Here is a 24,782-nt window from a genome sequence, read left to right on the forward strand (position 1 = left end):
AAATGTTTTTTTCCATATGTTTTAATGTACAAAAAGACCCAAAATGAACACTGTAAGCGGACTAATTGATTAATATAAGCAAATTATTTAAACAGCATTTGTATAGGAATGATTCTGTCCCGAGCTTTTTGACTCATATAATCGGTTGATCACTGTAACACTATAAGTGGTTTCCACTGTATTACACATTTCACAATTGTCATTTGATGCTCCCATGCAAACCTACGCAATGCCCTTCTTTTCATGAAACAAGGCACACAGGCAGACACAGGTGTTGAAAGCTCGTTTGAGTGTGACCAACAAATTTTTGGGTAATTTTGACCAGAGGCACTGGGCCATGCAGGGCTGCACCAGCGGCACAGTTGTGAAAGGGTTTTGATTAGGTGGAAAACATTATCAGCAGGTGTTGCAAGGCCTGACATTGATTTAAGCCAATCAGATTAACTGCTTTCATCTCAAAAGGCTGTACAATTCATGCCATGATGATCAGAAAGTTTTGTGTCAGAGACAACAGCCCTGACTAGTGTTGGGTCAAATATTTCTGCCTTTACCAACCCATCTGCTGTAGTGTAAACTCATAGTTTTTCACGACATCAGATTACACCATGTCTTGGCAAACCCCGGAAATAGGAACAGTGGCAGGACGCACCATCTCCCCACTAGCCTTTACCATGGCCATGGAACTGATCGTCAGAGAATCAAAATGGGTGGTAGGAGAGCACCTGCAGTCCAGACAATGACTACCTCCCCTCAGCGCTTATATGGATGACATGACCACAACGATCGCATGTACAAAGCAACTCCAGGAAAAGCTTCATTCCAACATAATGGACATAGATGAAGTTTAAGCCCAGCAAGTCCAGGACCATCTCCATTATCAACGGAAAGCTCAAAGACCAGAGATTCCACACTGATGGAACACCCATACCAATGGTATCAGAAATGCCAGTCAAGAGCTTAGGGCTGTGGTACAATGCAAACCTTGAGGAGTCAGACCAGAGTAACTGAAGGAACAAACCATCAAAGGCCTTGCTAACATAGACAAGACCCTACCCCCAGGTAAGTTGAAACTTTGGTGCCTGTAGTTTGGATTGCTCCCTTGTAGGATGTGGCCTCTGACGATCTATGAGGTTCCCATCACCAAAGTTGAGAGGGTGGAGAGAACAGTCAGTTGTACATACATCAAGAAATGCCTCGTACGCCCACAGTGCCTCGGCAATAGCGGCTTGTATGGGAATGGGGCTCTGGAACTGAATATCATTAGCCTTACAGAAGAATACAAATGCTTCAAAGTAAGGCTGGACATGACCCTGACAGAAACTCAGGATGCCACAATATGGGCAGCAGCGCCCAGAGTGGCGAAGCAGCGCAGCAGGTGAAATTTGCTCTAAGGCATGGAGATATTGTGGGCCAAGTGCAGCATGGAAGAGCTGGTTTTGGGCAAATACAAATAGACTCACATGGCACAGAGCAACACCTGCCCAGAAGAGAGGGATAGTGGTAAAATGTTGATGTTCTTCCCAGTCCCAAGAACCAGGAAAAGAATCAAGCCTACTGGATACAGCTTGGGATTGGAAAATGAAAGTTGATCTAGACCAGAAGCTCACCTTCCCACTGGATTTCACTGCAATAAGTCTCAGGCTATATCTGATCCTGTGGTCAGCTTCACAAAAGGCCTTGTTCATCCTACATCTGATGGGAGCATGCAGGTGGTGAAAAGTACAAACACAAAAAGTTGAAGTACTCTGATTTAGCAACTGAAGCAGAACAAAGGGGCTGGAGAATACAACTGCTCCCTGTGGAACTCAGTTGCAGGGGTTTTGTGGCCATGTCAACCACCAGGCTGCTGAAAGGGATAGGAATCTGAGGAAAGGCCCTTCAACAGGCTATCATGTCACTGGCAGAGGCTGCCGAGTAAAGCAGCAACTGGCTCTGGCTAAAAAGAGGACTAGAACTGGGCGGCAAAATGACCATCAGCCAGCAGGAGGGGTAGAGGCGGAGGGGGGTACACCTGAGACACCAGGTGTCACTCTTGAGCCCTCTGGAGGTGTCTGGGCCTATCAACGAAACACCAAGGAAGGAGGGTGCCCATCTGATAACCCCAGTGAAGCTTCTACTCCTATCTCCAATGCTGGTTATGATATATTGTCTGCATAAAAAGGACTGAATCATTGGTAGAAGAAACCTGGACTCGACTGATCCTCCTGAAGTTCTGTTGCTGCTGGTTATGATTTACAGTCCACATAAACAGGATTGAATCATTGGCAGAAGAAACCTGGACTTGATGGATCCTCCTGAAGTTCTGTTGCTGCTGGTTAATGATTTACAGTCTGCATAAACAGGACTGTAAATCCTGTAAGGCCTGTGTGGGCCTATCAACAAAATATCAAGGAAAGAGGGTGCCCATCTGATCTACCTCCTACCCCCACTCAAGGAATGATTGCTGATTACAATATAGGATTGTAAAACCAAGTCCTATGAGCTCAATGGGCTAACCCCTTCTTATCCACATGTAAATACATTGAACTGGAGGGTGTGATAGGAATGGCAGAACATCTTAATTCTTAATTCTGTTAATGTCACAAAAGTCCTCATTTCCGTTTTCCAGAACATTTCCTAAAACAAAACAGCCGTGACTGTGGTCTTTTAATCACAGTCCCGGACCTTTCTTTACTCCATTTGGGACACATAATGGACATGAGCCTTAATGCACTTATGGCTTCTTAGTTTGGGGGACTAATGTGACGTCTACAAAACCAGAAAGCACTGTAATCCATTCATTGGTTAATGAAAATATATGGAATGAGATGAAAAACATAGTATTGTTCTGTAGTTGCTCAGCACTTTAACAATATGCACCACACTCCACAAACTGTATCTCAAATGGAACATATGTCCTGTCTTTTAAATGGCTGCATGTAGAGAGTGTAATCAATTGAGAAATTCAGAACGGTGAATGACAGAGGAAGAGTATTAAAAGACTGAGAACTGGTATTGTTCACTTTGAATGGGATTATATAAGAATACAATGGTAAAATATAGGTAGCATAAAATGATTTCATAGGGTCTATTTGATTGCTCCTCCAAAATACAGCCCTGAACACGTGCATCAATGCTCAGAACTTGTTTGCACAAAAATTGCACCTCACCCCTGACTTAATATTGTCACTCCATTCTAGTGTGCTCCACTCTGATTTTGACTTGAGTGATGTCATGGCAAGCTGTGAAAGGTGAGAAAGAATTCACTTGCGCGCAATGAAATTACCACTTCACCAGCACGAGGTCAGTATGCTTGATCTCCACCAGCATGAAAACAGAGCCTTTAGTCTTTTCAAAGCAACGAGTGCATTAGATGACGCTGGGCTGTTGTGCACTGTGGCGCCAACCCCAGAGGGTGACTCTTATGCAAATGCACAATTGTTGTCAAAGGACAATTAGTACCTGTATGATGCTTAAAGCCTTGGTGCTAATCTAGTCAGAACACTTGGTCATGATCTCATAAAAAATCTTGAAAGGAGAAAGCAGTGATAAAGCAGTAGTCCTACTCTACTGAGCTTCATAAAACTGACTGCCTGACCTTAACACAAAGAAACTCTACTGTATTAATGGAAATGTATAATCAATCAAAATGAGCAAGATGTAAATGACAGTAGTGCCCTTGCTCACATTGGAGCTCTTTTGAAGAGTCAGGAAGTTAAAGGGACATCTGAGGACTCTGCAGGCTCATGCCCTGTATTCATTTTTAATTTGGGTCCTAAATCTGTGGAAGCCCATATGGGACTTTATTAAAATGATAATGTAAACTTGAAAATGAAAATGTAATTCCACAATAGCATTATCATTTTCCACATATATATGTGTTATATTAGTAAAAATTAAAATGAAAATGCAATAATCCAATTTGCATTTTCATTTTCACATACTCGTATGGGCATTCTAGGACTATATTAAAATGAAAATGGAAAAGCTGTTTGACAGTTTTCAAAGTCATACCCCACTGTACAGTGGACAATATTCAAATGTTAATTCAAATTTGAAAATTAAAATGTAATATCAAACAATGTAACCTCATTTTCCATTCATGCAAGCAATATTTAAGTCACAGTTAAAATTAAAATGCAATTTCCCAACAATTTGAAAATGAAAATGTTCCTGTGTCTGACCTTCCAGCTTGATCTGCTCTGTGCAGCTTGACAGTAGTGCTCTTGCCTTACGAAAGTCGGAACAAACATTTAAATTAGGACTTGTATATCCAATATGAGTGTAGCTTCAGCAACTGGTTTACTTATTTCTCACCTCAGATTTGTCCAGAAACAGATTTTGGTGGACTGCTAAGGTGCAATAAGTGAAAGTTTATGCAGTTGACCTCATTTGGACCCTTCCCCAGGGCTGCACGCCGTTTGGAGAAGCAGGATGGTGTCCCACCCACAGAGAATGACTGATGTCCAAACTGAAGACCCACCTTGATGAGAGGACTGACAGATTGCATTTTCATTTTCATTGTGACTGCAAAAGAGTGTGGTGACATGTAAATGTAAATGCAACAGACTGGGGGGTTCTGTTTCACTTATTTCATTTAAATATTGTCCACTGTAAAGCAGGTTAAGTCTTTGAAAATGAAATGTTAAATGCCATTTTCATTTTCAAATTGTTAAAAAATTGAGTTTTCATTTTCAATTTGACCCCAAAGAGCATAGTGACATGTAAATGTAAATGCAATAGATTGGGAGCACTGTTTCGCTTATTGCATTTAAATATTGTCCAATGTAAAGCAGGTTAAGTCTGCGAAAATTAAATGTTAAATGCCGTTTTCATTTTCATTTTCAAATTGTTAGAAAATTGCAACTGTCCACTGTACAGCGGGGTACAACACTGAAATTAAATGTCAAATGGCTTTTCCATTTTCATTTTAATATAGTCATAGAACACCCATACGAGTATGTGAAAATGAAAAAGCAAATTGGATTATTGCATTTTCATTTTACTTTTTCCTCAAATAACACATACATATGTGGGAAATTATAATGCTATTGTGGAATTAAATTTCATTTTCAAGTTTACGTTATCATTTTAATAAAGTCCCCAGTGGGCTTCCATAAAAACTGACTCTTCTTGCTTTCCTGTCACTGTCTGCTGCATGCCCTTCAGACAGAGCAGAAATGGTTTAACATATCTTTAAAAATTGAGGCTTGTTATCTAACTACATAACTCAAATGTTCCCATTTTGCAGTGCACAGCAACCAGAATAAAAAATAAGCGAGTACTAAAGTATGTACTTGACTTTGATACCATACGTGCATAAACTATTTCCCAACACGCAGCACTATTGAGTTCTAAATAGATTCAGTTTTGTTTCCATCAAAAAAACCCTGATCTCTTTGCTCTCATCAAAAATGGATCATTGGCAAATAGAAACAATGTACCTATCCTGTCCACAGTGGTTTTGCTTGACAGAAATAAATGTGTTTGCTGATTTCCCCTAACATCGAGGTCCAATACTTTGTCTTGAAGATGGATGTAGCTTTTACGAATTGTCAAACGTCCTCAGGCACACCGGACAGGCACTTTTCTTTTTGTTTTATTTTATATCCCTGATGAAATGAACAAACTAAAAATAAATCAGCATACTCACATACATCCGACTGTCTCTGAATTACTGAGCTGAAGAGTTGAAGGCAGAGATGAGCACAATCACTGTTTTCACAAAGATGACAAATTGAAGACGTTCAGATATCAAACATTGTCATGCACTCTGCAGGAAGCTTCCCCTTCAATCTCTGATTTAATGCTTTTCTTCTCTGTAACTCAGAATCAGTTTCGATTTGGTTCTTTTGAAAATAGAAATGCATTTTACTAGCATGTACTTTTCAGTTGATTGCTGCATAACAAAGCACCAGCGATGATAGTGATTTAGTAGGTTAGTTGATAAAAAATGCATCATTAAATTCTGTTACCAATGATTTATGGGTGTTCAAAAAATTCTCCTGTTCATAAATATTGCACTATCCACTTAATGCTACAAAGGCCTTTTGTAGGGCAGGCTATATAGGCCAGCCTCAGACATGTATGTCATGGTTTGACATTAATAGACACCAAGCACAGTTCATTCATTCATTTACTGAACAATAGTGGAGTCTGATTCATTGGATTGCATTTTTCTGTGTGTTTTATTAGTCTGCACCAAAAGGTGGAGGAAAGCGGCGGGTAAGCTAATGCTGCAATCATTTACCGATCGCCCCAGCCCACCTCGGTGTAAGTGCAGCGCCTAATTTCTATTGCCCGTCTGAGGCCATTATGGCTGCTAACCCAATAACGTAATTGACTCTGCGTACTGGGCTTCAGGGAGTGCAGCTAGCCGCTAGCAATTTCCTTGGAGGTGGAGATGGTGGTGGGGGTTGGTGGGTGGCTGCTCATGGTTGTGTGTGTATGCAGCTGACTGGATGAAATACCAACACTGTCAACTCCAATTGAACCGAGCCCTTGAAACAGATTTTGTCCTCATAGCATCGTTGTTTTGCAGAGCTCATAATGTAGCTGACAGCATTTTTGGCAGGTTGTTGTGCATTATTTCAGAGGTTGTTTTCATTTGCCTCAAATTCATCGCACTCCTCTGAGTTTTGCATATTGGCTTTTGTGGGCTGACTCACTTCTGCTGTTTCCCATTACAACTGAGGATAATGACCTTGGAAATGTTGGCTTTTAGCAAGCTTTCTACAGTAGTGTGCACGTCTCCAAATGCCTCTTTATTTGCATGTCTTTGCTTCTTTAGCTTGATAGAAATTGAATGTGAGAACTGTGGGATAATAAAAAGAAAGTCAAGCAAGCCATGCATTTAATAAGTGCAACTAAAAACAACAAATGATGAGGCATACCATGGGACATCACTGTCCCTACGGAGCAAATGTCACTTAATTGGAAAGTATTGATTTTCTAACAGCCATTTGCTACTCGTCAGCCACCAATCAGAGGACAGTTCCTGTGTCCTGGTGAGGATTCTTCTTCATAGATCTTGATTAGCTGTTTCCGATTAATTGCTCTGACAACAGGGAAACTGTTTTTTTGTGTGGGGGGGATTGATTGACTGGGGCAAATCAGTAAGAAAACAGTAGTCGATAAGATGCATCTGATCCCTGGTGTGTGCTTTTTTTTTTTTTTTTTTTCACTCCCACAATTTTCATGCAACAGCATTATGATTTTGTATCCTGTTGAAATAATGCCAGTATAAAGAGAGAAAAAGCCCACACAAAAAAGCACTTCTTTGACATAGCTTTGTGATTCTGTTTAGATGTTAGTTAGATCAAACAGATATGCTGCATTTCCTCATCCATATATAGGCATTCAGTTGTCACATGATTAGTCACTATCACATATTTACATCATGAGAAAAAAACAACCCTAACCACAACTATACATCAAAAAAACAGAACACAATATTTTTTTTTCAAATGAATCGCTTCTGAAGGAATATAAAAAATAGAACATTGGCATGCTTTATTTATATCTCATTTCATGCTAAAAAAAAAAAATATACATGATTCTTTTTCATTTGATTATTATTTTTTTCAGTTTACTTTTTAGTTAGTTGCTCCACAATGCACAAAAGGCCATGATATGATAAAACACGAGGGCATATAAACAAGATGTTATTAAAAAATTAACAAGGTTAGAATAAAGACTGAATAAAAGAAAGGAAGGATAAAATATGAAGAGGCTTCCATATACATGAGTTTTGAGGAGATATTTAAAAAAGTCCTTGACTAGGATTAACACATCTAAAATACAGATTTTGTATGGTGAATAGCGTAAGAAAGAATGATTTATTTTCTGTTTTCATCTAAAGTCTAAATTATAGACTCAGTGGGCATGGTTATATGCTCTATCATATAGCTGATAATGATTCATTTTCTATTTGTATTTGAAAATGCACAATGTCAGTAAATGTGAACATCTTAATTGTTTTCACCTGTGCTGGTTGGCTTGGAGGTCTACTTAACGCCCTTATGAGGAGGGCTTAATGCAGCACACCTGTTTGCCCTGATTAAGATCCAAACAGTATCACAATATTGCCATAGTGCTGGGGTACTGGCTCTCTTGTTTAAGCCTTTTCTCTCTTTGAAATGACATTGCCTCAGCCAAAATAGATTTAAAAATGTGAGTGGCAGTTAGCTCTTCCCATTTTCTACTGTCTTTAAATGTTTACTCATTTTAGTAAAAAGAAAAAAAGTGCCTGTAAAGTAATAAAAACACTGAAAGTTGGGGTTCGCTTCTTTGTGATTCTTGTGCTGACAAACACAATATTTTTGAGTAAAATTCTAGTGTTCTTGGGAATCAACCTATACTACAAATAAATCAAGATGAAAATTCACCAGAACCTTGATTGGCTCTAAAATCAAGCATTTCTGTGCAATGGACCGAAGTCTGAGTTGACCTATATTAGTTAACAAAGTTTGCAAACTTCACACCTGATGCCACTTCTTTAATCAAGTATGCTTCAGTACTGCTTTTCATCCAGACTTGTTTGTGCTAGTCTTGCACAGTGATGTTTCATTTAGTTAGGAGTCTGGAGCCACTTGTGTACCAACAGGGTCGGTAGTGGTTGCTTTTGAAACACACATTGCTCACAGCAGCCACTTAAGTTAGCCACTTTCGCAAAATATGAATCCATTCAGCAGTAAAAGACCAGATATCTGACAGAGGGTCAAAAATTGATGCAATCATCCAGCTGCAGTATGTTTGGTGAAAGACATTTCAGTTCAATTTATTGTCACATTGCTTTTGGACTGTTTATGCAGTGAAGTAGGGTGTGTGAGTGTGGGTGTGGGAGGGTTGTGTTAAGGAACACTGTGTTCAAGGTCAGAGAACATGGACATGAGGTGATGATACCTTGTTGTCCTGTGATTGAGTTGCCACCAACACATTCGTCTTGGATGAGTGTATTCCCCAAGTGTTCATATATCAGGAATCCTATTATAATCTTTTGGGAAATTGGGAAATCCACTTCTGACCCGCACTAGTGGCCCCACTTTTTTCTGGCAGACTGCCTAGCTGAGTGACTATATGAAGTAGTATGATTCCAAAATAACGGCTGGTTCAGGGAAAATTGGACATTATTCACACATAGAGGCCTTTGACTGACCTCTGAAAATATGTTGGACAGCTGTCAGCTATAATCATCAGCTATCAAATCTGCCTCAACCCACCGGGGTGAAAGGTGAGTGATGCCTCTCAGCCCCGCAGCCGCAGTCGCAAATTTGGCTTGACATACAACGGACCACTTTTACACCCTGAACCCGTCCAGTCTGCTGTAGTGTGAGACTGTGATCCATTAGTCCACCTGGGGGACAAACGACTGGAGGTAGGAAAAACAGACCCAAAAGCAAAATTCTCTGAACCAGAAATGATGAAAGGTTGAGCAACCCTGTCACATAAAACATAACTAGATTTCAAAACTGAAGTGAGATTTTGCAATAGAGAAACAGAAAAACTGAGAGAACAAGGACAGCTTACTTGGCAGGTGATGGATGATGACCAGACTCCATTCAAGAAGTCACCAACCTGATACTAAGTGGAGCTGGAAAAAGACTAGTGAGGAAAAAAAGATCATCAGTGTCCTTTTTTCTCCATTTTGAACCATTTTTGTACTAGTTTTGAAGTAATTTGGACGCATGGGAGTTCAGTGTCACTGACATCAGTGAAGTGACTGAGGGTAATATGCAGAGGGAAAAAAAAAAGAAACAGATGCAGTCAAAAGGCAGCAGCGCTCTCTTGTGATGCCTCACATGTGCAACGGTATACCAATACAGACAGCTGTGAAATAACCTGTGGATCAAATGTCTTCCAGCTTTCAATTTGGTGAGGTGTTGTGACTGCAGGGAATTAAAAGCCCTCTCATTAGTCATGAGAAAAATCACTTTTTTCTACAAATTATCCATTCTATTGTTATACTCCTGCTCCAAACTTGACAGAAATATTTTTGATTTTTTTTTCGGCATGAACAGGACAAAATAAGGGTTTCTAATTTCTATAAACTCCAATCCAAATTCACCAGTGTAATTACAGCTTTTAGAAAAGGAAAAAAAAAAGTTGAATCCCAAGTGGTATTCATACACTATGTCAAGGCCTTCTTTTTTTCCACTGCTGTCGCACAAGTGTTGCTAAGCACCGAGACTGTATCACAGTTTGCATTTTAAAATCTGTTGGCGTTTCACTATTAAACTATTCAAATTATGACAGACTGCCAAAATAAAATGGCATCTATTGTAAGCGCTGTAATTTTCCAGGGTTCCAGTGTTGAAACAGAATTCCAGAGTAGCAGATTGAGCTTCACAGAGAAGACAATGGCCACTGTGTTGGCTTGTCTTTGAACTGACAACAGCTGCCCTTGAAGTGAAGTGCCTTAAGCCTCACGCCGACTTGGTGTTGGCATCCAATGTAACGTTGATTGGATCCCCACTGCGTCTGTCGTCTAATAAATCAAGCGCACCCCTCTCCTGCTCACCCTTTCTTGCTCTCACCCTGGTCCCTATAGTCAACATCCTGAAATAAAACTGGCAGTTATCATAATGGTGGGGTGAGAGCTGTGAAATAAAGTGTCTTGAGGTTAATCTCAAAAACAAGGTCCTCATTGTCTTCTGTTGTTCTCTGTGCTGAAAAGCATTTCAGATGGCTGGCACGCAGGCAACTCTATAAACTTTCACCTGCATTTTAAATGAGTGGTGGAAAGGACATCTCTCTTTCTTTCTTACACTCGAGACCAATCGGTGGTCGCTTTGGTGGCTGATGGAGCGATGGAGGAAAAGAAGGATGGATGGATGGAAGGAGGGGGAGGTGGGGGGGCAAGCGTTTTGCAGAGAGTGATTGTGAGAGGACAGCGGTGGCAGAAGATGTCCTCTACACAGTGATTAATTCCAGACCCAATGTGATTTATGGCCCCACCACGGCTGTTTTGTAGGTCACTTTGGTGCCACATCACTCAAGCTGTGCAAACAACAAGTCCGATATCAGTGTTGGTTAACCGTAAAGGAGGACACACATGCGCGCCCACGTTGAAAATGTTTTGCTTTGAATTTTGTATTTGCCTCTCATGCCATCAAATCAAAAAATTTAAAATATGAGGGATGTGATGTACTGGCAATAACATAATATAGGCCTAGAGACTGTGATGCAGAGGGGGAAGTAAATTGAACAACACTTATATCAACACAGACTTGGTCCTCACAGGTTTCAATGTCAATACAGTCTCCTAAAAAAATATTGTATGTTCATATATACAATATAACTTGCATTGAAAGAAGCAATTGCTGCTTGTATAATGTTCATAAGCTGTGCTTTTTTTCCCAATCCTGGCAGTGTGACAGCTTTAGATCCCTGATATATTCAAACAGATGTGGACAACCACATGGTTCTGTACAATCCTGTACTTTGGGTGTATGCGTACACTTTCACACATTGTTAATAGAGATCAAAATGGTGATCTGTTGATTTTTGCTTTTCTAATGCATGTACAGTTGTGGCTTTTGGGCCCATAGATTCCAAAGGATCATCAATTCAGCAGTCGACAAATTTACCAGCCCTGTATCCCTAGGAATAAAACAAGATCTCTACCTTTTTTACGATTTACATCCAATGCCAACATTCAGTTCAAACCCAGGCAGTATAGTGCTCTTTATTTAGCATGGCTAAGTGTAGTCTAAATCAGAGTTCACCTACTCATCAGAAACCTGGACCGTTTTCACCTAACATTAATAAAGGTACTTTTGTTGCCCCATACCTCAACCATTCTTTATTTCCCATCACTACTATCTTTCAAACTATATCGCAGTTGCCATGCACCAATGTAGTAGATTCAGGATTTTGTAGAATTGTCCAGCTTTTAACATTCTTTTTTGGTGATGGGGTTGAAATTTACATGAAATTTTGCAATGTTACTTCTAGTTCCCCATTGAACTGACATCAGATCTTGTTGCAAAGGTTTTCACATTTTCCACTTGCATATTTCAGGTTGGATTTCAGTGCGAACATTTACAGCTGTATTTGAAAAGTTGACATTTTGAGTAAAGAATAAGGAAAAAGAAGTGAAATCCTACTACTACTGTTTGTTAACGTTAACGTTAACAGAGTGGGGCCATCGGGAGGGGGGCCTTAAAGAAACAGGAGCTAAAACGGCTTGTTTCAGACAGAGGCTGCACTGAGGGGCTGCAAAAAGGGCCAGTATAAGATAAATAAGGAGTCTTTTTAAACTGTAAATCATGCAATCATATTCAAGTAGAATCCTAGACTAAAAATATAGACCTGGAATTCTGAGCCCAAAAACCTGGGTTTGCGTCATGTGTCTAGCATGATGTTAGGTCAACATGTCCTGTCTCGTCCATCAAGATTGGCTATTTTATATTTAACCAAAAACAATATTTCCCTAACCTTATACTTTTTATATTTAAAATAGATTTAACACAACATATTGCTCATGCAGATTAGTTGCAAATGAATGTTTTTAGGAGGTGGGGTACTTCCCACATCACAATGTAGCTTTTGTCAACTGTTAAGCAGAGGATTTTCTATTGTTCCTCCATCAGGACAGTTTTCCCACTTGAAACCAAAACCCCTGACTAAATCATGCTCCTCCACCACAATGGCAACAAAGCAGAAATGTGTCCTTAAACAGCTACATTATCATGTCAGTGCTTATCCACCTTTTACTCTGTTGCCTGCTGGTCTTCTGCTGTGAAAGTGTGGAGCAATTATAAAAATCAGATGAATCTGTCTGCAAAAATTGGAGAAATAAGGCCCAGGTTAACGATGATTACAATTTAATAACTTTTTGATGCTAACAGATACAAAAGCAGTCTGGTACCGTTTAGAGCGATTAGCTCACAAGAACGCAATTGGCCCACGTGCATCAGTTGACAGTATGAATTATTCATTCGATATTTAAACTGTTACATCAAGTGTTTATTACCCCTGACTCATAAAAATTTAACTTCAGCAAGATGGGAAGAATATTGTGCCTTCCGTGCTTATGATATTTGGAGTGACTTAATTGACTGAAATTAAAGCTACCATTAGAAACTCAAATTAAGGGGTTGCTAAGCAACATCAATCCCAAAATCCATTTCTTCAATTATTTTGCTGACGTTAATCCTTTCTTCATTGTGGCACTGGGATTACTGATGCAAATTTCAAATGAGAAGAGATTCAAAAAGTAGTGAAGTCATCTGAAGAAATAACAGTCCCAATTACTTTCCACCATCTTTTTTTTTTTAAGTGAGTGCATTTATTTTACATAACAGCAGAACCAATCAGTGTCAAAACAGTATTTGCAGATCTGTAGCATGTGGACTGGGTATTCTGTTTCCTTGATCAAAAGTTTTTACTTTCTGTTCTGATTCTGTGCTTCTATTTATCTTTTATCCTTTTTTATATAGAGAGAGGAAGAAAGAGTTAGACACACAGGCGGAGTTGTTGCAGAAAACCTTGCTCCAACTCAAGTTAATTCTAATATTTAAGCACTTTTGAGAAAGCCACCAGTGCACTGAAATCAATACCACACTGGGTTGATCTTTTGCTTTGAGTTCGACCTTCTCTTCACAAGTTCCTTCCACCAGTGAGGCCAGCAAGATGTTAAAATAAAGTACTGGGAGAACTTTCATGTACAGACCTCAAAGAACACTGTGAAAGAAAAAAAAAACTGATTTAATCAGACTGCAGTCTTTGGCTCTTTTCACTGAGCCAGCAGATGTGCAAGGTTATTTATTTTGGCAATATCTGAAAGTCCTGCATGTTGTTGAGCTATAAGCTAACCAAGGTTACCCACTCTTGGGTGAGATGAGAAAGAAAGATGTCTCAAAAGGATATGGAATATGTTTGCTGTCAGTTACAGTACACTCGGCTTTAATCTTTCAGACATCCTACTTTAGTGTCAGTGAAGCTAAAGGATAATTCTCAGCATTCTGTGAATAAACCGACACTGATCACACATAGTCTTAACTAATGAAATCCTATGAATGTGCAGTACAAAAGGAAAGACAGGAAGTACACCTAAACAGCCATGCTGCACTGTAGTGTCATTCAATTGATGGTATTTTCCATAATCCCCTGCTTGATGTCATAGAGACATTTCATTCCCTCCAATCTGAGAAGCTGCTGTTGGATTTATATACATATTTAATGAGGAACTCTTCAAACTGATCTAGCAGTAATCACAACTACTTCAGAGATGAAGATGTTTCAGGGAGAAAACAAAATGGATGTCCTTTTTGATTTGAAAGAAAACCAAATTACATTAAATCAAAGAAAATAAAAATAGGGGGAAAAATAACCCAGAAGACCAGAGGACAATTTTCCCAGACCACCTGGGTCTGCTAGGCCTTGCAATCTCACAGAAAGCTATTAAAATGTTTCAGCATCTACAAATAAAGAGACAGCTCTCTCTGCATAGTTTTTAGCCGTACTATACTTGTGGCTCTAGGGAAGGCAATGTTGGTTGGTTTATTGGTCCACTACTTTGGTACAGACTGAAATATCTCATCAACTATTGGATGGATTGCCAGACATAAAATGTTGCACACATTCACATCCCCCTCAGGATAAATAGTAATTACTTTGTGATTGCTTCACTTTTCATTTAGCCTTATCCAATACTTTAGTTTATGACCAAATATCTGCAAAACTAATGACTTTCCCATTAGCCTCAGTTGTACTTAGCATGCTAACACACTAAACCAAGATGGGGAACAAGGTAAAAAGTTATACTTGTTTTTCATAAATTAAAGTGTTTTATTAATATAAATAGTTACACAATTGAAACTGTTCTTCTTTATCACAATGTCCATTCAGTGCTGATCTGAACTGCCTTATGGTGACATTGTTCTGCCAGATTCAATTTCCAAGGTCAATGAATTTTCAATCTCAAGATGAGAAAAAAAAGATTGTTGCATGTTCAAACAAAACAAACAAAACAAAACATAAAATAAAATGAAAATATATATACAAGGGTCAAGTAGGTTCAAACAAAAATCCAAATACTTAAAGCCAGTAGTTCTCAAACTTTTTTACGTCAAGGACCCCTGAACTGACATAAATTAGACCACAGATAAGATTTTGATAAGATTTTGTCCCAGGGTCCCCCATCTGATAATATTTTTGGTTTTATATTTTTCACACAGAAAGTATATGAAACTGATGACCAAAATAGTCATACATTCTGTCATTGTGTTACTTATTATGAAATTATAATGAAAAACTATTCCCTTTTTTGCTGGGACCCCTCAACAACCCCACCGGGTCCCCGGACCCCACTTTGAAAACCACTGCTATGATTGACTCGATCCCTATTGTATTTTGGCACGCCTCCGTTTAATGGCCCACCTCAACGTATGGTTTTTTTTTTCTCTTGACTCTGAAGTCCTTTGAGGGTGGTGTAGGTGGGAGATGTATTCAGTCTTTTGGTCAACTTTCTTTGCCGTTAATTTGGGTGAGCCTCTCTTTTTCAGTGAGGTGCCTCTTCCTCTGTGTTCTCATGTGTTCCTCATCCTCCATTAGCAATGTCTTCCTTCCTCCTATGAGCCGGTGTGGGCAGAGGAATCCCACTATTGAATAACTTACAGATGCCACAGCCATATCCTCCTTATTAGGGGGAGTCACAAGAGTGAAGTGAAAAACGAAACAGTGACTGTCTGACTCTCAATTCGGTGTACTAATGACTAAGGGACAGACCAAGCTGTCCCCCTACAGGCTATTTAGTGAAGGTGATTTTACCAATCTGAATACTGAATTTCCTCTGTCCATTTGTAACCAGAAGAAGACACCAAAACTGTTGGTAAAATAAACCTTACAATCCATACAGTACATTCATTTATATCTTGTTTTCATATTATCCACTCCACGGCTGCTGCTTCTTCACAATCTTAAATAGTGGCCAGTCTTGGCAGTATATATATATATATATATATATATATATATATATATGCTAAACATCAACATGTTAGCATTGTCATTGCAAGAATGGCTGGCATTAGCTTTCAGCTCAAAGCACTGCTGTGCCAAAGTAGCAGCCTCCAGGATGGCCAAGGAACATCTTGTTCATTTTTTAAACCATCAGTGCTACCTTTCTGGCCATAAGAATCACCAATTCAGCTAGGGCTGGAGATTGCACTAAAAAAGAAACACGAGGTGTGTGTGTGTGTGTGTGTGTGTGTGTGTGCTGCAGTATATAATTAGGTTGTTCTGTATGTTATATGCTATTAAGTAAATGGGGTCATTTAGGTCAGAAGGAATAATGCGTACCCTGCAGCCACTGTAATGGAGTTCCCTCCCCTCAATGCATGTCTCAAACCCATTAATAATCTACACTCATAACCACTCTGGATACAAGACTGATTTATTTTGTGATTCAGAGTCACGATGCATTCAGCAGGAGGACAGCGCTGAAGAAAAGCATTCAGGCCTGAGACATGAAAAGCCTGAATATCTTCCTTGGCTCCCCTATTTTCCCTTTTAGCTGACTAGCAGATGTTTGTTTGCCCAAGTGGGAGACCCTCGCTGGAATGCAGTTGGATTCATTAACATTGTCCGCAAACCTAGATTTGATTGCATAATGTATACTGAGTGGAAATAAGGTCAGGCATGCATGGTGCTGTTTCTTAAAGCTCAAGCATTCAGACGAGAATCATAAAAAAAAATGAAAAAAATTCACCATTGTGCTTACTGTCAGCCCACATCATTTGGATTGTACATGTCATGTGCACTATTTAAATAATGAGATTTGGGAATGTTGCAAGTCAGAATACTTGTGAATGTTTCAGACAGTTGGGACACCCATTCTTGAGGATATCACACAAAGTAATAAAAGTTGGAAACCTAACACATTTCAGCTGTAGAATTAAAGAATTTCAGCTATCTTCAGCAATATGATGGCTTCACTGACATCCTAGGATCAAGTGTCTCTTTTTGAGTGAATTCCATGGAAATACCTGCCTTGACTTTTTCGTGACACAGTCAGACTGAGACTGAGAAATTCTCCAACTTCACTGATCATTATCTTGGTCCACAATTCAATGACAAAGTGAAACTGTGACTTGAAAGTTTCCTTTCTTCTCCATTCATCCATTTTTTTTTTATCATAAAGGTTGGGTGGACAGCTTGGGGTATTGAGAAAACGCTGATTTAACTCTAGTTTAAGTGATAATGGGAGAATTTCCTCCCTCTTAAGGTGTAGGCCCCTCTTATCCTAGTTTAAATCAATGATTTTTAGAGATTAATTTGTGCACTAATCATCACTGGTTTGAAACATATTAAATATTGGTGAGCCACCTATAAATACAAATTACACCGACAGTTAAGTTAACATTTGTTAGCAGTTGCATTCGTCTCATAGCAGAAATAATGCCCACCTTGGGACTCTTTTAGCAAAGTGGTATTCACTTGGCTAGAAGAGGCAGATCACAAAACTGAAGGAGAAGAAAATAAAATTCAGAGGCTGATATCGCCAAACTTTAATGGAACATAAAATTGAAAGCAGCAACATGGTTTGATATCATTTGCAGTGAGTGAAAAAATATGTTTGTGTAATTTTGTTAAACTAACCCTTTTACCCCTCAACAGGTAAGAACATAGGAATAGTTAAGAAAATTAATTTTTTGAAAGTTAATTAACCCAATCTAATGATTTCCTTCAAATACTATTATTATTAGTACAATATCTGCGGCTCAAATTTTAAAACGTCTCGATGTTATAAGTACCTGGGTATTAAAACCCATGTTGAAGAACTGACAAAGAAGCTTACATTTAAATTAGGTCTCTTTTTTAGAAACAAGCAGTGCCTCTCTTTTAGCAGTAGGTTGCAGATTGTAAAGGTAACATTTTTATTAGTGCTTGACTGTGCAGATGTAATTTATATGCATGTTGCTGCCCTTACCCTCAAGCCCCTTGATGCTGTGTTTCATAGTTTTCTTAGATTTACTTTTTTTTTTTTTCTACAAGAAAGTAAGGTGGATATCACTTACCACTTGAAGGGAATGACACTTTTTTTTAATTTATAAAGCCATCCTAAATAAGCTACCATTTTACTTATTGTCTCTTTTAAGACTTAGGAATATGGGATAATGTAGTCATTCACAGGAATGCATATTTTGGATATTCCATATATGAATACAGAACTAAGAAAAACTGCATTCACCTATTATGCTCCTCATAGGTGAATAAGCTTCAGGACTCCATTAGGTTGGACACATTTTTAACTCTAAGTTAAACTAAGTTAAACAAACAATATTTTATATAATGAATGCTCCTGCTTTTCCTAATGTGTCTGTTCTATCACTGTGTGATACACTTGTAATACTGTCTTTTCTGTGTTCTTTTTCTTTCTTTTTTGTGTTTTGTAAGTCATTTGTATTGTGTTTTGAGATTGTTGATTTTACAATTTTTACTTTTTTTTTGTCATGGCTTTTTTGGTTTTGTATTTACAGAGCACCATTGTGAATGAGAGCTTTTCTATTTTACAAAGAAATTATGAAGTGTTTGCAACAAAGTAAATATATTTAGTTTAACTATCATTTAAATATTAATCTAGAAATAAGTTAAGTTAAAATAACCCATAACTTAAGAACTTTGTTTACGCATGATGGATGTCTTTCTATTGAAGCATATAGAGTAGATACTAGATATGTGCAGCCTATTTCAGATATTTTATCCTCAAAATAACAATTAGCATTTTGTTCACAATAACTTTATATATATCCTTCCTACCAATATACCCATCTTATACCGTATATCCTGTTTGGTGAGCTCCATCCTCTGCCTCATCATGAGTCAGTAGTGGCTTGAGTGCTGCTATGGATACTGTCCTCACTGTGGCCAAATGTGTAAATACTTTATGCTTCCCATGGACTCGCAACACTGTAGAGTGCTCTCTTTTTAAAATACATTTTTCCTCATTGCATTTTGAAAAAGTACAACTTTCCAGGCACAAATTGGCTGTTATCAAGCACAGAGGCATCAAACTGACTCAAGGTGTGCATCATTGAATAAATAGTCCTAATCCCTTCCTATGGGTGTGGCCACAACCACAGAATATCCAAGCCAGACTCAATGAAATATGTATACTGGATATACTGGAAACGTGTGTGTGTGTGTGTGTTCTGCACACTGATCCAAAGCATATACTCATCCCTCTCCCTCTTCCTCACTTGATCCCTCATCTGATTCTAATGAGCCATTGGTACATGGTAGACAAAACGATTATTTGCCCATCCCTTGTCTTCGTACTATAGAAGATGTAAAAGACTCCCTGAAAAGATTCAGGCATGAATTACTTACTGGTTCATCATTTTCAACTGATTTTACAGTTAAACTAAAGAAGTGAAACTGGAATTCAATTTCAGCTTCTATTGGTTATCTGGCTGTAAAGGCCTCAAATGATACTGAGAATTCTTATCCCTATTTGGGTACCATACCCTGGGGACATGGACATTTCAAGTCAATTGCCAGAATGTAAATGTAATTTAGAATTCTTTCACATCTACATAAAAACTTAGTCTTGAAGTAATATTAGTGGATTATTATTAGGATTAGTGGCATTTTTACAGGACATTGAATTAAAAAATATATAGTTGTAGATTGTTGGCACCAAGTCACATGACTACAGTACTTTACACAATATTTTCCAAATCAATGTTTCCAAGTGAAACTGAGACTCATATTTTGGATACAAATCATTTCATGGTTAATATTTTTATTTAGCTTTGCCCAAATGATTCGCTGAATAACTAAATGAGTAAGTGAAATAACTAATTTCATTACATCATACATGTTATGATGTAATGTTATGTAACTTGTCCAACACAGACACAATTTTCTCATTGTGTTTGTGATGGAGTTGGACTTTTTTTTATTCATTTTGTTGTATATTTGAATGATAAATAATTGCCCAGAAGGGGAGACAGTGTGAGGTCAGCAACTGCATCAAAAAGTAACAGATGCTCAAGTAAGCCTCGTTGCTCTCCCCTTTAGGCGAACCATATAATTGGAGCTGCATTACGAGTCTGCCTTCACACTGCATACAAAACTAACTCATACACACAAAAAAAAAATACTAAACTAAACCCAAAAAGTTCCAGTGGCAGATATCAGTCTGGCTTTGCCGCTCACATGGGGTCTCTATAATGAGTATTAGCAGACTTTGCTGGTTTGAAAGCTTAAAAGACGGCAAATCCTTTAAGAATTGCAAAGAAATCAATCATGTTGGAACTGACACCATATTCTGAGGTTTCAAACCAAAGAATTATCTTTCTGACTGTATTTTAAGCCAATTATTAAGAGTTTTTTTGTTGGAATATGACACGTCTGTTGCCTTTGGACTTCCAGTACTAACTCAGCATGTGGTAAATGAGTCCCTCTGGAGATTCACATAATTAAAAATGACAGACTAGAAGACTTTTCCTAATTGAGTCTTTTAACTTATAAAGGTTACTGGAATCCGTTTGGGATCATCAGAAATCCTGTAGGTCTTTTATTTAGGGTTGAAGTGGCAGTGGGGTAAAATTCAATCAGGCACAGCTATAACCAGTCTGGAAAATACAGGAATAGACTGTGTGACCTATTTCAGATGAGGTACAGATAGATGGAGCCAAGATGGTGGTTGCAAAGGGGATTCTGTAACTCTATAACACAGGATGATGATGTGAACTTTGTCTTGGGGACTGGAGACCAAGGGGCAACAGGAGCGGTGAGTTATGAGCATGCCATCTCAACGCTGACCTGCCTCCTCGATTGCAGTCCCCTGATTAAATCACAAAAGCATATATTTGGTCTTGAACACAAACTCCAAATAGTTTCATAATAGCAAACCGTCCAGCTCTGAGGATCCAGGATAAGTGCAATGTTTATCATATCGCTGGTGCACACATTTGAGGGCAGTGTCCTTAGCCAAGCCAATGATAATATCTAAAGGCAAGGAAACTTTTGAGACGGGGAAGGATACAAAAATACTTATCTTTTAATATTACAAACATCTGAAGTGTTCTGCTTTCAGATGCCGTTCAGTGTGAATCATAACCCTGTGTTTTTCTCTTCTTCCGTTCCACTATCTCTACTCACGTCAAAGAAGATCTGAGGGAGACAACTGTGCCTGGAATGATTTTTTTTCCCCCCTTTGGCAAAGATCATCATACCTTAACGACATCAGGGCAAGAAGACAAGAGGAGGGGGTAAAAAAAGAAGAAGAAAAAAAAAAGTGTGAAATTAAATTTAGGCTTCCAACAGCCTTTAGAAAGTTATTGCCTCCCAGAGAATTTGATGCCCTGAGTATTTACAACTGGCTGTTATCATTTAATAACAGTCACTAGTTCCAAGCCTACAGGATTTGCTGAGAATATTATTACCAGCATTTTGCTGTTGATCCTGTTCTTGTTGTTTTTTTTGTTTTTTTTACTGTTGCTGCTGCTTGTTGTCTTTCCTCTGTCACTTTGGGAAAAAAACAAGAGTGGCAGCGGAACATATTTTTATGTCAAAGGGCAGAGGAGAAAGAGAACAAATAGCCATGGCAGCATAGGTAAGCTAACTTATTAGGAGACTCATGTCCAGTTTTGAGCCCTCCACAGCAGCCCTTGAGATTCAATATAGCCAGGATTGTAAATTCTGTCAGAATAAGGAATAAAAAAGGATACCTGACAATCCCATTGTGAGGCTTTCACCTCATGTAAGGTCAGAATTGGCACTTGGGCCCAAGAGAAAGGCAGTCAACCCGTGGGCGCACCAAAGTCTGCTGCTAAATCCAAAAGGAGCCTTTCAGCCCCTGTGGAAGTAACTGGATTCACCCCTGTCACAGCTAATCCTATCCCCTGAGCTGACAGTATCATTAAAGAGCCAAAATAACAAGTGGACATGGCCAAAAGTGAAATATAGTGCAGCACTGTGATTTGAGAGCCTTAATAGTGTACAGTGGTGGGTGGTTAAAACAGAACATTGATGTATAACTTATAAAAAGTTCAAAAACCCTGCCCAAAAAAATACATAAATAAGTAAAAAAGCAGCATCAAGCAAATGTCAGGTGAAGAATATATTTTAAGGTGTACATTCAGTCAGGATTAACTAAAATATCAAGTTTTCTGGTATGCAATTTCAGTTTTAAATTCATAGCGCATTACAGCTGGCTGAATGGAAAGTGAATACAGTCTATCTCCAACCTCAGAGTGAGGGATTGAGGTTATAACCTGGACCTCTACTGCAGCTGGTGGAAGTGGGAGGAGGGATCTTTAAGTGAACTAAGCTGTTTGATTTCAGTCTTTTCCTAACAGCCTCCTGGGCAGCAATGGCCAATATATTTGCAGAAGTAACATCAGTATACAAATTTTAGAAATTGTTATGAAGTTGTGTTGTACTCTAGATTGTCTTAAAGTAACTAATCTGCTGTTTCTGACTACATCTGACAATATGTGTATAGATTTGATGAGAAGAATAAGCAAAATAGTACATATTTAATAAATACAACAAATCTATTATCTTTGGAAGTGTCTGACCCGAACTGTGAAGTGGAGCGCTACAGTCCTGAGTCATTCCTGTCTTCTCTTTGGACCTGCTCTTGATAGTGGCAGCAGACAGTGACGGATTGAGGCTGTGACCCAGTGATGGACTTTCATTGCGGCTGTCCGGCGGGTCTCTTGCTGAAGCCAAGCTGTTTGATTTCAGTCTTGGTCGAGATCAAGTCACCCCATGTTGGCCTGTCGGGTGGCAGGGAATTCAAATAAAATCGGGGTAATGCAGGATGTCAAATTCCAAACGCTACAAGAAAGTCTGGACTTCCTACATGACAGCTCAATTTCGGGACATTGGCTGTTTAAAACGTTGCAAAAAAACTATTGAAAACACAAGTTGAATCTCTGTTCTTGATCTTGTTTTTTTTTAGCTAATTTAGACAGGTCTGCTTCAAATATCTTACACAAAACGAGCACAATTTAGAGGATAGTGATGGCATTATGTTATGTCTTCCTTATTGTTGAAAGGACCAAAACCAAAAAGGTGTAAGTCAATACATTCTTCCTTTTCATTCTTCCCTACCCTGTAGCACTGCGTTACTACTGAGGAGGTAAATCTCTTAAAGGGTCACTAATTTCCTGGAGGAATTGTGCATTGTAGTTTTTAGAAAATGTTCTGCCAACAATTTGTTGGACTATTTTCAGCTGCAGATTAATACAGGTTTGGTGCTCTTGTTAGCATTTTTGGCAACAGATCCATGAATCTGGATTTCTGAATAATTGTCTGGTCTCCAGGCCTGTCACATGCAATTTTTTTTCCCCAAAATAACAGCCAGTTTACATTTCAAGACAATAAAGCACCATTAATTAAGTGGTCATTTGAGAGGGAGGTTGGATGACCCAACTCATTTTATTGATCACAATTTGTGGTTGATTTGTTTTTCTGTGCACCACATTTGATTTTATTTTTATTTTTTTTCAGTTATGGAATGAGATATCCCATAATTGAGAGTGCAGTGACACACACAGATTAACAGACAAATACGAGGGGTGGAAGAGAGTGAAACTGGGTTTGGCACTTACAGGCATGCACCATACCCCCTCCCTATTCATTTACAATTCACCAAGTACTGCACTCACATTTCATCTACAGACAAACTGTTTGGTCTCCAAAAGGCTTTTGGAGAGATTACATATCTTTCCTTTCATAAAGATGCCATTAGTGTCTGGGGAGTAATGGGAGCCACTAATTTGATAGTCTGACCTTAAGCTATTCATCAGCTCAGAGGGAAGAGGAGAATAGATGATGCGGGAGATCACATTATAATTTGGCTACAGGATCCAATAGTCTAATGACAGCATTAACTCAAACAGCTGCAAAGAAAATGTTTGGAGATGCAGGGAACAAAAGGCTGGCATAGAGAAGCTGAGTGTAGCAGGCAAATCAGTACTGATAGTCCAACATCTCAGCAGGGTGCAAATATAATGTTCATGCAATTCCATAAACAGAGAGACGTCCTTGTCATTGTTTTTGCTTGGCCCTCAAGCAGCTCTTAAAAGTCACAGTAAAGAATGATAATTGTTTCTCCAGAGGATGGGCTAAGGGTAGCAAAGCTGACTTGTTCTTTTTTTTTTAATGCTGCCATATAAGCCAAGGTTGTTCCCTTTTTTAAATTAAAAACAACACAAGTCAAGAGTTGGAGTTTAAGAGGGGGATAATATTAACACTTAGGCAAATTGTTAGTACAGGTGTTTCCACAGAGAGGTCAAGCTGATCAAGTGGTTACAAAACTGGACACGCATCTGAGCAAATAAATGAATAATTGAGGGCAGTTATCCAATTCCCCCCTTGTTTAGGTCCCCTGGACATTTTTGCAGCATTAAAACTGAAACAGGGCCAACATGCAAATGAGATGAGCGCCTGGCAATGGGTGGTAGATGTGTGACAATGTCAGGGTGTGAAACAAAGGCAAGTAAAGCTTGTGTGTTGAGAGGACCTTTTGATTTTGGAGAGCACTCCTAAATGGTGTTTTTTTGGCATATTAGGAAAAAACGCTTTCCCTTTTGATATTTTTCAAACCTTACAGTACTGTAGCGCTCTTTATTCTATTTCTGACAGGCTCCCACATGTTTACAGTTGGTTTAACCTCTCATCCTAGTGTCCACACTCAGAACTTTGCATAATATGTGCTTAGCCAGCCAAACTAAGATGAACCCGCCAATATGAGCCCCATAAAGAGGGCAATCACTAATCACTGCATCCACTGAAGTTTAACACTTCCAGACATAGTTCTGTTCAGAACTTACCCAGATGAG

General features: G+C 38.8%; 1 long non-coding RNA gene across 1 annotated transcript in view; it reads right to left on the minus strand.

Moving 5' to 3' along the window:
* Positions 1 to 24,149, minus strand: part of LOC122976668 — a 73,914-nt gene extending 49,765 nt beyond the window's left edge. Inside the window, exon 1 of the long non-coding RNA XR_006401011.1 lies at positions 22,512 to 24,149. This is a non-coding gene — a long non-coding RNA (uncharacterized LOC122976668). The remainder of the gene's footprint in view (positions 1 to 22,511) is intronic.
* Between the last annotated feature and the right edge of the window lie 633 nt (positions 24,150 to 24,782).

The sequence above is a fragment of the Thunnus albacares genome, chromosome 24 (genome assembly GCF_914725855.1).
Source record: "Thunnus albacares chromosome 24, fThuAlb1.1, whole genome shotgun sequence".
NCBI lineage: Eukaryota > Metazoa > Chordata > Actinopteri > Scombriformes > Scombridae > Thunnus > Thunnus albacares.